This window comes from Electrona antarctica (genome assembly GCF_951216825.1).
Source record: "Electrona antarctica genome assembly, chromosome: 10".
Classification (NCBI taxonomy): domain Eukaryota; kingdom Metazoa; phylum Chordata; class Actinopteri; order Myctophiformes; family Myctophidae; genus Electrona; species Electrona antarctica.
Genome location: NC_136791.1, coordinates 51,655,489 through 51,668,041, shown reverse-complemented (window position 1 = coordinate 51,668,041; position 12,553 = coordinate 51,655,489). Strand labels below are relative to the sequence as shown.

The window sequence follows — 12,553 nt, the reverse complement described above, 5'->3', positions numbered from 1 at the left end:
TCACCAAATACTGGAGTATGAATAAGCCTTAAGACTCCCTTGATCGATTAGTCGACTAATCGAGGTCAGCCCTAGTTCATCATAGCCATATGAAGTGCTGAATTAATTTACAACACATGCAATGGTCAAATTATGCGAAAATGTACTTTGCAAAAGAGTTCTTTGTTCAGTCTGGCACCCCTTCATTCCATTTGTACTAGCACTTTTCATTTAATTTAATTACTCTAAAGGGAATATTTCTCTACATTTATAAATGGTCTTGGCAACAGTCATGTGCATGAGGCTGAAACAAATGGTCAAAATTCTGGTCTGTTTCTTCTTAGTACATAATTATGACAACGTTAGAGCCACTGTATTCCAAATATGTGGATAATTATATTTTTGCAACACCATTGGTCTGTCTGTCTGCCTGCCTGCCTGCCTGTCTGCCTGCCTGCCTGCCTGCCTGCCTGCCTGCCTGCCTGCCTGCCTGCCTGCCTGTCAGTCAGTCAGTCAGTCAGTCAGTCACTCCCAGTAGGTCAAACTACCACTACACCTAATCTTTCAATCATCTGTTTCATGATTGCCATATAACAGGCTGCTTCATGTTTTGGCCTATAACTCTTGAGTTTTGTGTAGTTGAATATGGTCATTCATTTTTTTGTTGACAAGTTTTGCTCATAGGGGGAGATGTGGGAAAAGTTAGCAATAGTTCCAGGAAGTGAGGTACCAGGAACAGCTATATAAGTACAGGAAGTGAGGCAGCCAGGGGTTCCATTTTAGGTATAAAAAAATAGGTCTTTGGTGGTGGTTTGTCAACCAAGGCCAATACTAAAGTAACTAAACCATAATCAGACAATGATAAACCACAGAGTAGTGGGGTGGCTGGGGAATAGGGATGGAAAACTTTGAGATCTGAAGAGGAAATGTTTGGTCAAGGACATTTCTGAGGGTTTAGCTATAAATCAATTCAGAGCTTTTGGACAAAGGGGAACGCCTGCTGTGTGGCCTCCTGACTTGAAGTTTGGGTGAGGAATATATTCTTTTCCCCTTTTTGAGCAATGCTTTGCCTTTTTATTTGATGACTTTATGGGTTACTTGATTTTTGGAAAATAGAAGATCTACAATTTATGGTTTGATGATTACGTTTGTATGATAACTTTGGGATAACTTTTTGATACTTTACTCATTGGAGTTAAAGGAACTTTGTGGCAGACTTAAAAAATCTGATTTTGAACATTAACATTTGTATTTTGAAATCTTGATTGTTATTAATTTAAATATTAGTATTTTGTTTGATCCAGTCAGATAAAGATATTAAATTTCAAAAGGAACAGTTTTGTGTTTTCTTGTTGGTCTGCAATTAGCCCATCTCCGGACCCCCCGGGTTGAGCTCCTTTGGACCCCAACCCATAGGGTCCGGTGACACCAAAGCAAAGCTACATGCTAATTCTCAAACGCACACTGACACCGTTGCTTTTGCTGCGCTGTGTGTGTGTGATGCTGACATATTCCAAAAGAAGCATATAAGAGCTATAGGAGACAACGGAGACAACCGAACCCCCCGTGAACGGCGCAGAAGCTGTTAAGTATTTTTAATCTTTGTCAGACCGTTTTGGCAGCTCTGAAATTCTCTCTTCCGTCCTTCCTTGTTGACATCCCATTGTACCGCCTCCAGCATCGGGGTTGGCTAGCTGCGCCTCACTACGCGCCTCGTAGGTGCAGCTAGCCAACCGAGATGTCAACAAGGAAGGACCGAAGAGAGAATTTCAGAGCTGCCAAAATGGTCAAGCAAAGTTTAAAAATACTTAACGGCTTCTGCACCAAAGGAAAGTTTCATTGATGTTTCCGTTGGCTCCTATAGCAGATATATGCTTCTTTTGGAACAAATAACTAGCACACACACGGCGCAGCAAAGGCGGTTGCGACGGGAAATCGGGTTGTATATTATAATTAACATATAGATTAAGATACGTGGGAAGGGACCCTACGTCTAAAGTCATCAAAATGTCAGAAAACTTTAACGTAGGGTCCCGAGAGGGGCTAGTCTGCAATACAGTTTGGTTACAGTATAAATAATTACTGATGCAGGTACAGGACCTTTTCTTTACTATAACTCATGCAATTTTATGGTTCTGATTGTTGGTAAGAGTTTTAAAAGTGATGTAAAGTGTGAATGAAGGACTCGTCTTCCAAGTGCTTTATACCATTTGGAGCCCTCACACACCCTCGATCGAGCACTTGGTGACATCACTTAATACTTTCCCCGCCGAAAAATGTAACCTACGTTAATCATTAGTCTCGGCAAGCGCCAATAAGCGTAAGTTATGTTTATTCAGTATAAATGTTTTGATCCAATCTAGTAGAAACGCTACTCACATTAGCTTCGGATGGCTATCTGTTGTTAGCCATAACACTGGTCTTGATTTGTGCGTGCACCCACACGCGCGAGCGTGCACGCACGCTTTCAGTCGCTTTCATCTCCAATTCCCCATGCCAGGGCAGCATTTCTGGTCAAAACAACGCTTATTGCTCAGCGTGGTGGTGTATCGAATCTTGTGGACCAGACCCATTACAAGATGCTGTGCTCTGTCGTCAACCCTAAGCCCTTCCAGCCTGTCAAAGTGGGCAGGGGTGAGGTGGGTTTGGGCGGTCCAGTAGTAGCCTGACCAGTTTGTTTTGGGATGTCTGGAGGTGCTGTGGTACCAGGAGGTGCATGCATAGTCGAAGAAACGTTGTATGAGGGCTCCTGTTAGGGTCTTCAGGTTGTTTTGGTTGACCAGTGAGGAGATCCTGTATAGGAATCTTGTTCTTTGGTTGTCTTTTTTGATTATGTTGGTGCAGGCCATTTTATCACCAGAAAGATTTGCCTCCAGGATGGAACCTAGGTAGGTAATTTTATCTTTTCGTGTGATAATATTGTCACCCACTCTAACCAAGAAGCCATCTGCCTTGCTGAGATTATTATTTGATCCAAAGAGAATGGCTGCAGTTTCCCAGGTGTAAAGATAGTTTGTTATCAGCGAGCCAGGTGCAGATTCTACTGAGTTCAGAGTTGAGGGCCTTTTCAACATGCAGTTTGTTCCTGTCCAAGACCAGCATCTGCGAACAGGAACAAGTTGCAGTCACAAGCTGATGTCATAGACACTGTCAAAGTGATACAAATCACTTAATTGTAAGGTGCCATGTGTTTCCAACCATATGGGAAGATTGTAATTGTGTTGTCATATTGACACTTTGGCCTTTAGCTCAGCTTGTGCTGATTTTTGCAATTGGACAGTAAAATCCTTAGCGTTAGTATAACCGTAAGGATATCTTTCAAATGAAACCATATGGTTATTTTTTCTGGGACACTGGGATTGTACTGTTTACTTTTCATATTTGGAGCTCACAATAAAGTTTACCCTTTTTGTGAGCTCCTTGTATACGATACTATAAGTATGTGTCTGAATAAACATAATGGAGGTTTGCATTTCATTTTATAGTAAAAACTGAAAACATCCGCTTTATTCGTGCACTGCTTTCCAGGCTGCCTCGAATATCTCTGTCAACCCAGTCACAAATGCATCATTTGCAAGTCTGATGTAAACACTGGAGGCCTACGCATTGCCTGTGTGAATTGTAAATAAAAGATTTGTATAGAGAAATCCAATTGAAATGCTCTCATGTCATTGGCATATTCCAAATACATTTTAGCTGCTGGTGACTGCTGAGAGAGTAGGTTGTTCAGATAACTGCTTTGTGTTGCTACTGGTTTTGAATGCACATGAGGGGATAGCAAAGCTTGGAGAAGCAGCCAGCCATATCCCTCTCCTAAAATGTCTGTTTGTTTTGCTTCCCATTCCCCCCACCACCTCCACCTCCCCCTTTCTCCCTCAGATCTCAGGCTGCCAAAATGAAAGGGGCACGGCAATCTCTGGGCTCATTGCGGCTGCAGGGCCTGAGGGGTTTCGCGGCGAAAGTCTAAGCACGTATTAGCTCTGCGGTGTTGGCTGACCCAGGCCACTCCGCCGTCATCTCATGCCTACTCAGAGGGCCTCTGTGGCGGAGTGTGTGTGGGCAAGGCGCCTGGCCCCTCGAGACCAGCATCCATGGAACACTCAGAGCTGGCAGGCTGTCAGGGAGCCAGGTATGTAAGCACAAGGTGTCTGGAAGACTGCCAAACTGCACTGAAGAGGTCCTAGAGAGGATCCGTTTGGCTCTGTCAGCAGCTCTTTTCCATTTAGTTTGACCACGTTTATGCACGTGTGAACCTCTCTTCCTCTTTAGGTTGTCTTCCTGTGTATCCATCTCTTCCCTCAACGTTCCCAAATTTCCCCCCTCCTCTCTGTCCGCCTCCCACTTTCCTTCTCTGCTTTCCCCCTGATGATCACTTCTCCTCATGCGTAATTAACCCATTTTGGGCGGGAACCCCTTTTGGTGTTTTAAACATTACGTTATAATTTAGCTATTGAAAAATAGCAGATCTACGAGCTTGTAGGTCTGCTATTTTTGAAAAATCGTGAAAATTTAGTGCAAATCATTGAATATATATCTTTCAAAGCGAACGTTTTTAACTCATATCTTTTGTAGAATCGTTCCCAGGCCCAGGCGGTGGCGTAACCGTCTGGGCACCCGACTGGTAATCCAGTTGCAGTGTGCCGCGGGTTCGACTCCCGAGCCCGACACGGCCTTTACTGCATGTCTTCCCCCATCTCTCTCCCGTTTCCTGTCAGCCTACTGTCTGTCCCTTCAAAAACCAATAAAAGGCGTAAGCCGCAAAAAAATATATCTTTAAAAAAAAAAGAATCGTTCCCAGGTCAAAATTGGTTAATAAGTCCCTGATCCACTTCTTCTCTTCCCTCCTTCCGACTCACACCCCCCTCTTCATCCACCTCTTCTTCTGCTGCTTCCTCTTCAATCCAAACCCCAGTTTGTGTACGACGTCTCTCCACTTCCCTCAGTAACCCTCCCTCTCAGCCCCACCCCCTACTCCTGGTGTTGTGCCGTTTCCTGGCCTAATTAGGACTCCCTGTAGGTTTTGGTTACACAGCATAAAGTTTACTGCGAGCAGTTCAGCTGTGGGTTTCTGGGTCATGCGAGGGGGGATGAATTATATCTGCTCACATGGTGAGACCTTTGTCACATTGATTTTTGGTTGGTTTTCTGTCTGCAGAAAAGTGTTCCAACTTCAAAAGCTGCATGCCCTGGAGCACCAAGCAATGCAAATGTCATCACCAGCATCCTGTGCCTGGGAGAGATTGCCATGATAATTTTATTCAAGTGTGTGTGTGTGTGCCCTGCCACTGATTGCCTGTCACCATATCCAAGGTAAGATGTTTACGAGTTAATCTATTTTGACCTGAGATCAGATTCTAAAAATGTCTTCTACATCCTGACATTTTTTTGAAAAAGCTATGTTTCTATGTCAGTCGTTCTTCGATTTTTTTTAAAATAGCAGACCTACAAGCTCGTAGCGCGCCACTCGGTGGCGTGCTATGAGCTTGTAGATCTGCTATTTTTCAAAAGCTAAAGCATAACATAATGCTAACACCAAAAGGGGTTCCCGCCCAAAATGAGTTAATGAGAAAGCTTACAGTACACTGGTTTAGCATTGTGTTATTCTTTTTTTTATTGAACACCTTTTTGTTTGCGGATGACTGGCAGGCAGCAGGGGTAAAGCACAGTGAAATTAATTTGAAAAAGAAAAACAAGACCAACACTCATCTCATCAAAAGGGATCAGAACATGCTGTGACCACTGAGTGGCATAATTAAAGAACTCCCAGTGACTGGGCCACCTGGTGTGCAGAATACAGTTTCTGACAACTGCTCAGGAAGCAAGGGGTCTTAACAAAGTGGACCAGCTATGAGAACCAAATATATTTTTCATGGCAGGGACATGATCTGCTCCAACCTCAGTGTTTAATGAAAGCCATCAATGATTGCCTTCACGTTTCGGACTCAGTGACTTAATTTCTGCACCACAAAACTTCCCCGGAAGTTGTACAAAATATTTGAGCCATTATAATACTGATGCTAGATAAACCCAGTCTTGTTTCCATTCCATTCCAGCTTGGAAAATCAACAATGGCGGACATTGTAAACAAAGTGGAAATGCAAATTTGGAACTGAAGACTGAAGAAAGGGATAAATTATACAATGTAGGGTGATACAGATGACATCACGCGTACGACCAAATCATTTGAGCTGTTACAAAGAGCAATTAACATAATAGCCCATATATGATGAGAAAGCCTGATTGTTCTAATTTGTGGGGATCAAAAACACACAAAAAACATTTTTGAGTGGTGCAACCACTCATATAGACAGCTATGTGTGTGTGTGTGTGTGTGTGTGTGTGTGTGTGTGTGTGTGTGTGTGTGTCTGGGTCCGTCCCTGTGTCCGAGCACCGAAGTAGCATATTGTCACCACCAAGTGTCACTGTTGTGCAGAATGTCACTGTTGTGCAGCCTAACACACAGACAGAGGCCAGGGAGGAGAGCCAGTACAGTACAGTACAGTACAGTACAGTACAGTACAGTACAGTACAGTACAGTACAGTACAGTACATTACCACTCACTTCAGACGGGTCAGATTTTTTTTTTTTAAGTTTCAATTTCATAGGACCTTAAACGACGTTACACTTTACTTGTTGATGTCTACAGATATGCAACAAGAACTTACATTAAATGGTAAATGGTGCATTTATATAGCGCCTTTATCCAAGGCACTTTACAGAGATTGTGCATTACATTCACCCATTCACACACACATTCATACACCGATGGCAGCGGAAACCATGCAAGGCACCAACTAGCACATCGGGAGCAATTAGGGGTTCAGTGTCTTGCTCAAGGACACTTCGACAGTAACTCTGCGGGAGCCCGGGTTCGAACTGGCAACCTTACGGTTACCATCCAGGCACTCTACCCCTGAGCCACCGCCGTGTAACCGTGTAACCGCAAGTAACCGTGTGAGCAAAACAAGCATGGTTAATTCAGATACAGTTTTTCGTTTTATATATTTATTTATTTAATTTATTCCATGTCCCTGTTCTGTTCTGGGCTCTGAGAGCCTCAGGGGAAACAAACACTATCCAAGCATTGAGCCCTGAGGCTGAGTCATCCCTAGCGCCAACACCCACTGCAGGCTGTTGTTGATGGAGATCTACAGGAAGTTGAATGACTCGTTGATTTGCAAGTGGGTGCAGGCAGTTTGTGGGACTGGGAGATGCCATTTTACCCACCTCTTTTCAGTGGTGGGTTACAGCTACAGTAGCATCGGAAACCCAGACGTTTTTATTTCCAGGGAGGAAAAAAAAGTCTAGGTCCGAGTCCACTTCAATTCGGCACAGAGTAGCGCAAACATCGCTCACTCTCTGCTGATTTCTGATCGTCTGCACCTTTGTTAAATTGACACACAAACGCACACGTGTACACACACACACACTCCTCTCTCTCTCTGTCGCTCTAGTAGTAATTAGTCTCATGTCGCGCAGCTGCACATAGTTTCTCCCGGCGGATCCTGCCGGGAGCTGCCTATGCCATAAAAAGCATAGGTGAGTTCCAGGCTACAGCTACAGTAGCTGGGGTTTGCTTGTTGTTTAGTGTGTTGTGTGTTTGTGTTGAGTAGTGTTGAAAGCAGTGCTGAAATCCATTATTCTGACAAAGACAAATATTTCATTCATTTATGACAATGTGGCCCTAATGCTGACTGTTTGTGAGACTGTGATTATTTGTGGTTGTATGCCTACACAGCTGTAGTCAGCAGCTCACCAACACAAGGTGTGCATTCTGTTTTGCCCTCCTTCGTACAACACAACAGCTGATTTGAATTGGAGATCAAACTGAGCCGAGGAGGGGGAGTAAGCACTGGAAGGAACATGTGTTGAAGGTAATTGTTCAGTCCCTACTCAGCACAGGAGGGGATCTTTTGTGGCTAATAATTCTCTCTTGCTTGCACCGTGGATTGATCAGTCGTTTGCTTGTAATGAGGAGGATTTGGCATGGGGAGTGTTATTGCTTGTGTGAACATTGGGAGTTGTCAGAGCACCTGTGTGTCGATCAGACCAAGACCCAAAGGCTATATGACTGACTGCTGTTTAGGGCAACCATTGACTGTTTATAAATGAGGGATACTTCAACTACAGGGTATTATTAAGTCATGCCGCTAGCTTACATGCTGTTGAATATTTCCCCCAAAGCAATATTAGTCTGTACTCTGTATCAGCCCACTGAGCCCAGCAACAGTCCAACATTACAGGCAATAGTTTCTTATTCAGCTGTGCCTTGGCCACATCTTGGTTCCCAGCAGTTGCCAGGCCTGTTATTTTTACCACAAACTTCTGCCACCCCGCAATAACGATTGTTCAATGCTAGATTATTAGTAACTGTTGCAATTCGCCATAGACTTGGATGACATTCCCATTCATACCATAGAAGTCAATGAAGTGGCACACATACAGTATAGACATACTGATGATGATGTTGATAAAACATAATAGGAATACGATGACACTATGGTGGAATGCTGTTGTAGGGGACCTGCAACAGTGATTACAGAGCGGTTGGATGGGGCATATTTTTCATTACTCTCCCAAACTAAAAACTGCGCTGACAAATATAGTCTGTGGTTGTGTTGTCAAACACACATATTGTTTCCACAAACAGAAAGTTTGCGATTCCAGGATCCAGTGCACACAAATACTCCAGCTGACCCAATTTATGCCCAACACGTCTCCAGACGTCCTAGGAATTATCCCATGGTGTGCCCAAGACGTCTGTACATGTCTAAAGGCCTATTCATAGTCTGGATTTTCGGTGATGAGGTGACCACTGGAGCTGAAATAACATTGAGGGGTGGTGAGTAAAAACAGAGAGAAGGGCTGGAGCGGTGGTGGTGGTTTGCTCTTCACCGCGGCTTGTGGCGTCATGTTGTAGTTCGGTGGTCACCTAACCACCGAAAATCCAGACTATGTATGAGCCTTTAGGGGGAAATCGGATGGGCACCCCACGTCGCTATTTTGAAAGAATACAAGGGCACACAACTGTGTACAATGTTCTGCTCAAAAATCTTTGCTTAGGAGCCAGTGTCTCTCTGCTTTGCCTGCATATATGCATAGTTCAGATAAATACAGTGGATTTGTTTTTACGTCCGGGTACCCCATCCAGGACAGGCTTCAGAATCGGACGTGCCTCCTAAAGAGGCTCAGATCTGAACCTATTCGATTTGGCGTTAGGAACCCCATTCCGACCGCAGGCCCTTGCTGACGACGACCCTAGGCAGTGATCGAACCCACAACCTTCCGCATGAAAGGCATATAGCCTCCCCCCCACCTCCCTGACACCTGTTGTGTCTTCGTCTGGGCCGTGCTCGTTTTCCACTGAACCCGCCATAATAACGCAGGACTTTTCCTCCCCCCACGCAGCTCATCCCATTGGAAGGTATGCGTAGGAGTAGAGCTTTTTTATGCCCAGGACCAAGCCCCCACCACCCACCCCCAGAAACGTGCCTGCACAGCCAAGGACTACCATTCTTAGGGTGCACTCACACCTTTAATGCAATGCTCTGTGCTCGTTGGATGCATTTTGTGTTGTGTCATGGCCGCCCAATGCATTTCCAATGGAGGTCACATGGTTTGACACAACATTGTGTTGTATGAGGGGGAGGGGCGCAGTCGAATGCGCCCCTCCCCCTCATACAACACAATGTTGTGTCAAACCACGTGACTCCCATTGGAAATACATTGGGTGGCCATGATACTACACAGCATTGATTCAACGAGCACGAGAATTGCATTAAAGGTGTGAGCTCAGCCTTGCTTGAAGTGTGATGTGTACATTCCGTGCCTGCACTATACAATGATAAATTGTAATGTGATGTGATGTTTTCCTACCCCCCCCCCCCCCCCCCCCCCCCCCCCTCTCTCCAACCCCTCTCTGATGTAAAGAGAAGTTAGTGGCGGCGCGACCCATGTTGCTGCGCCCCGTGCACTCAGCACATCGCAATTTCGTTGTACTTGTACTTGTGCGTGTACTTGTACCTGTACCTGGAACAATTACAATAAACCTGATTCTTCTTCTTCTTCTGATATGCTCTGAGTCTAACCACTACACTAGGGTGGCCCTAGTTCAAATAAATAGTGTCATTTTGAAATGCACTTGTATACTGTAGGTGCTCCAAATTACTTTGATGCCAGTGTGCAGGTCTGTGAGGCTTGAAGGAGCTTCTTGGAGGATCTAGAAGCCCTAAAGCATTATGTTCTGTCTGAGCCATATGATTATTTTTAAATGGGATTTTGCAACTGGAAAATACAGTCAAAGGTCCATCTCTGGTCCAGTAATCCTTTCAGTATGTTGTATATTGTATATTACAATGTATATTGTGCATTGGGCTTTCTCACAAATCTGCACATGCAATTGTAATTGTACACAGAAGTCCCCAATTGCATCTTCTAAAGCATGGTCCAGATGCAGCTTGTGGTTAAGAAGTGAATATATACATACCTTTTATAGGGCACCTCTCATTTCAACAGTTACTGCAAAAGCTTTTGTACACCTACATCTTTCTCGACGCTTTGACTTAGAATCGTTGCTGTGCTAAGCAAGCCCTGCATTGTAAGCTCTGTAATACATTGATGACATCAGGCATCTCCATCCCTGACGATGTCATGTGATGTCACGTGATGTCACGAGGCATGACCATATATGGAGGCATGGGGTGACGGACGAACAGACAGACTGACTGACAGGAAATGCACGTTTTTCTCGACCGTTTCGGACGCGGGGCGGCTCGCCGGAACCGGGCCAGCCCCCTGGGCACGTTCCTGGTGGTCTGGATGTTCCAGGGACCCCCTGGGGACCCCCACATGGTAACTCTGTCATTTCTCGACCATTTCGGACACAGGGCGACTCGCCGGAACCGGGCCGGCACCCTTCCGCGGACCCCCGGGGACCCTCACGCGGAGTTGCACCACTCACTTAACACGGGTGTGATTTTTTTTTTAGAAACAATATGTTCTTTTGTGGCATTAACGGTCAGTGGAAGTGCTCCACTGGCTACAAATACAGTATGAATATTTAATCGGTGCCCACTTGGGTTGGAGAGGGAAATGAATGCAATAATATTTCTTTGTTGACAGGGCAGGGAGAGATGAGGAATAGGTGTGGGTGTCTTACAATCGGTCAGATTTAGGTAGGTCTGATTTTTCATGTTATTCACCAAACCCCACGGTAAACTACCTTGTGAATAATGCAGTGCCTTTGGTTGAAATACAGCCTTGGGCATGTCTTGCTTCCAGCATGAGTATCCTGGGAATTTGCATTTCAGCCAGTTATTTTGAGTGGAATTGTGGCGCAGAGTGGAATAAACAATTGTGTGTGTACTATGAAGGGTTTTACTGTTTTTCCTTAAAGACATATCTGTTATGATAAGGCATTGCTTCGGTAGCTGCAGGCGACGTGTTGCCACACGACACACAACATGAGGTTTTTAGAAGTACACAGATAAATATACTGACATTAAATTCATATTGAGGCAAACAGAAAGCACGCACGCACACACACACACACACACACACACACACACACACACACACTGTTCTGCATTATGCTGGCCATTTGTGGTCAGGTGTTGTTTCTTTTTTCTTTTTTCAATAGCACACTTCTGATTCAATTAAGAACATGCTCTCAGCACTTCCTCAGAATTCAGGAGAGATTTCCGCTGAGCATCTCGACCTCTCGACCTAATCACCAGATCTAAAACTCAAGCAGAGCTACGGGCCCCACTGAGAGGGATAACCCCCCCCCCCCCCCCCCCCCCCACTGCAGCTTCCTCTGTCCCCACATGCCAGGATACAATTAATTCATACCACTGCCTGCCTCTGCTGTCTCAATGGCACTACTTGCAGCCGTTGCACTCGTTCTCCGTTCGTATTTGCATAATATCAATTTGGTTTGTAATGTCCTAGTAGGGGAAAGTGTCTGCAAGTTTGCATAAGCAGGAGTGGGGGGGGGTTCACAGGCCGTTAATGCAAAGCTGTGAGGTATAAACTCGCATCTGCAAACAGCACTACTGCGGTAATGTGGTGGGTAGCATGCTTGCTGGAAGGTCAGAGTAGAGTCCCACCAAACTGTTTTGTGTGTGCACTGTGTATTTCTAACTGTGGGGGGGGAGGGACCTCATAGAGACTAGCGAGTTGTTGATGAATGTAATCATAGGTAGGTCAAACCGGCCTGTGTGCTGAGCGAGCGGAAGCTCACCGTGTTTCCTTGGATAAATAATCATATTGTGCTGGTACACTTAGTGCTCTGTTGTTGGCTGCTAGAGAGGAGCGCCAGAGAGAGAGAGAGACAGAGACAGACGGGAAGGAACAGTGAAGAAAAGGGTCCAAAATAGAAGTAAGAAGAGATTCACACCTCCCCCGACAGGCTTTGACAGTGAGCCAGATGAATATAAATACACCTTCTGAGAATAATACGATTGGTGATTTAAGATTACTAGATGACGGAAGCATCAGGAGCAATGTATAGAACATCAGATCATTTGGGCTATTTTTGCTAGATAGGTGGACTATGCACATTGGTTACAGTGG

General features: G+C 45.0%; 1 long non-coding RNA gene across 1 annotated transcript; it reads left to right on the top strand.

The window, feature by feature from the left end:
• The first annotated feature begins 881 nt into the window (after positions 1-881).
• Positions 882-5,257, top strand: LOC306931645. The gene is made up of 3 exons (XR_013791033.1): positions 882-1,007; positions 3,859-4,108; positions 5,135-5,257. It is a non-coding gene; the product is annotated as an uncharacterized lncRNA (long non-coding RNA).
• Positions 5,258-12,553: the final 7,296 nt, after the last annotated feature.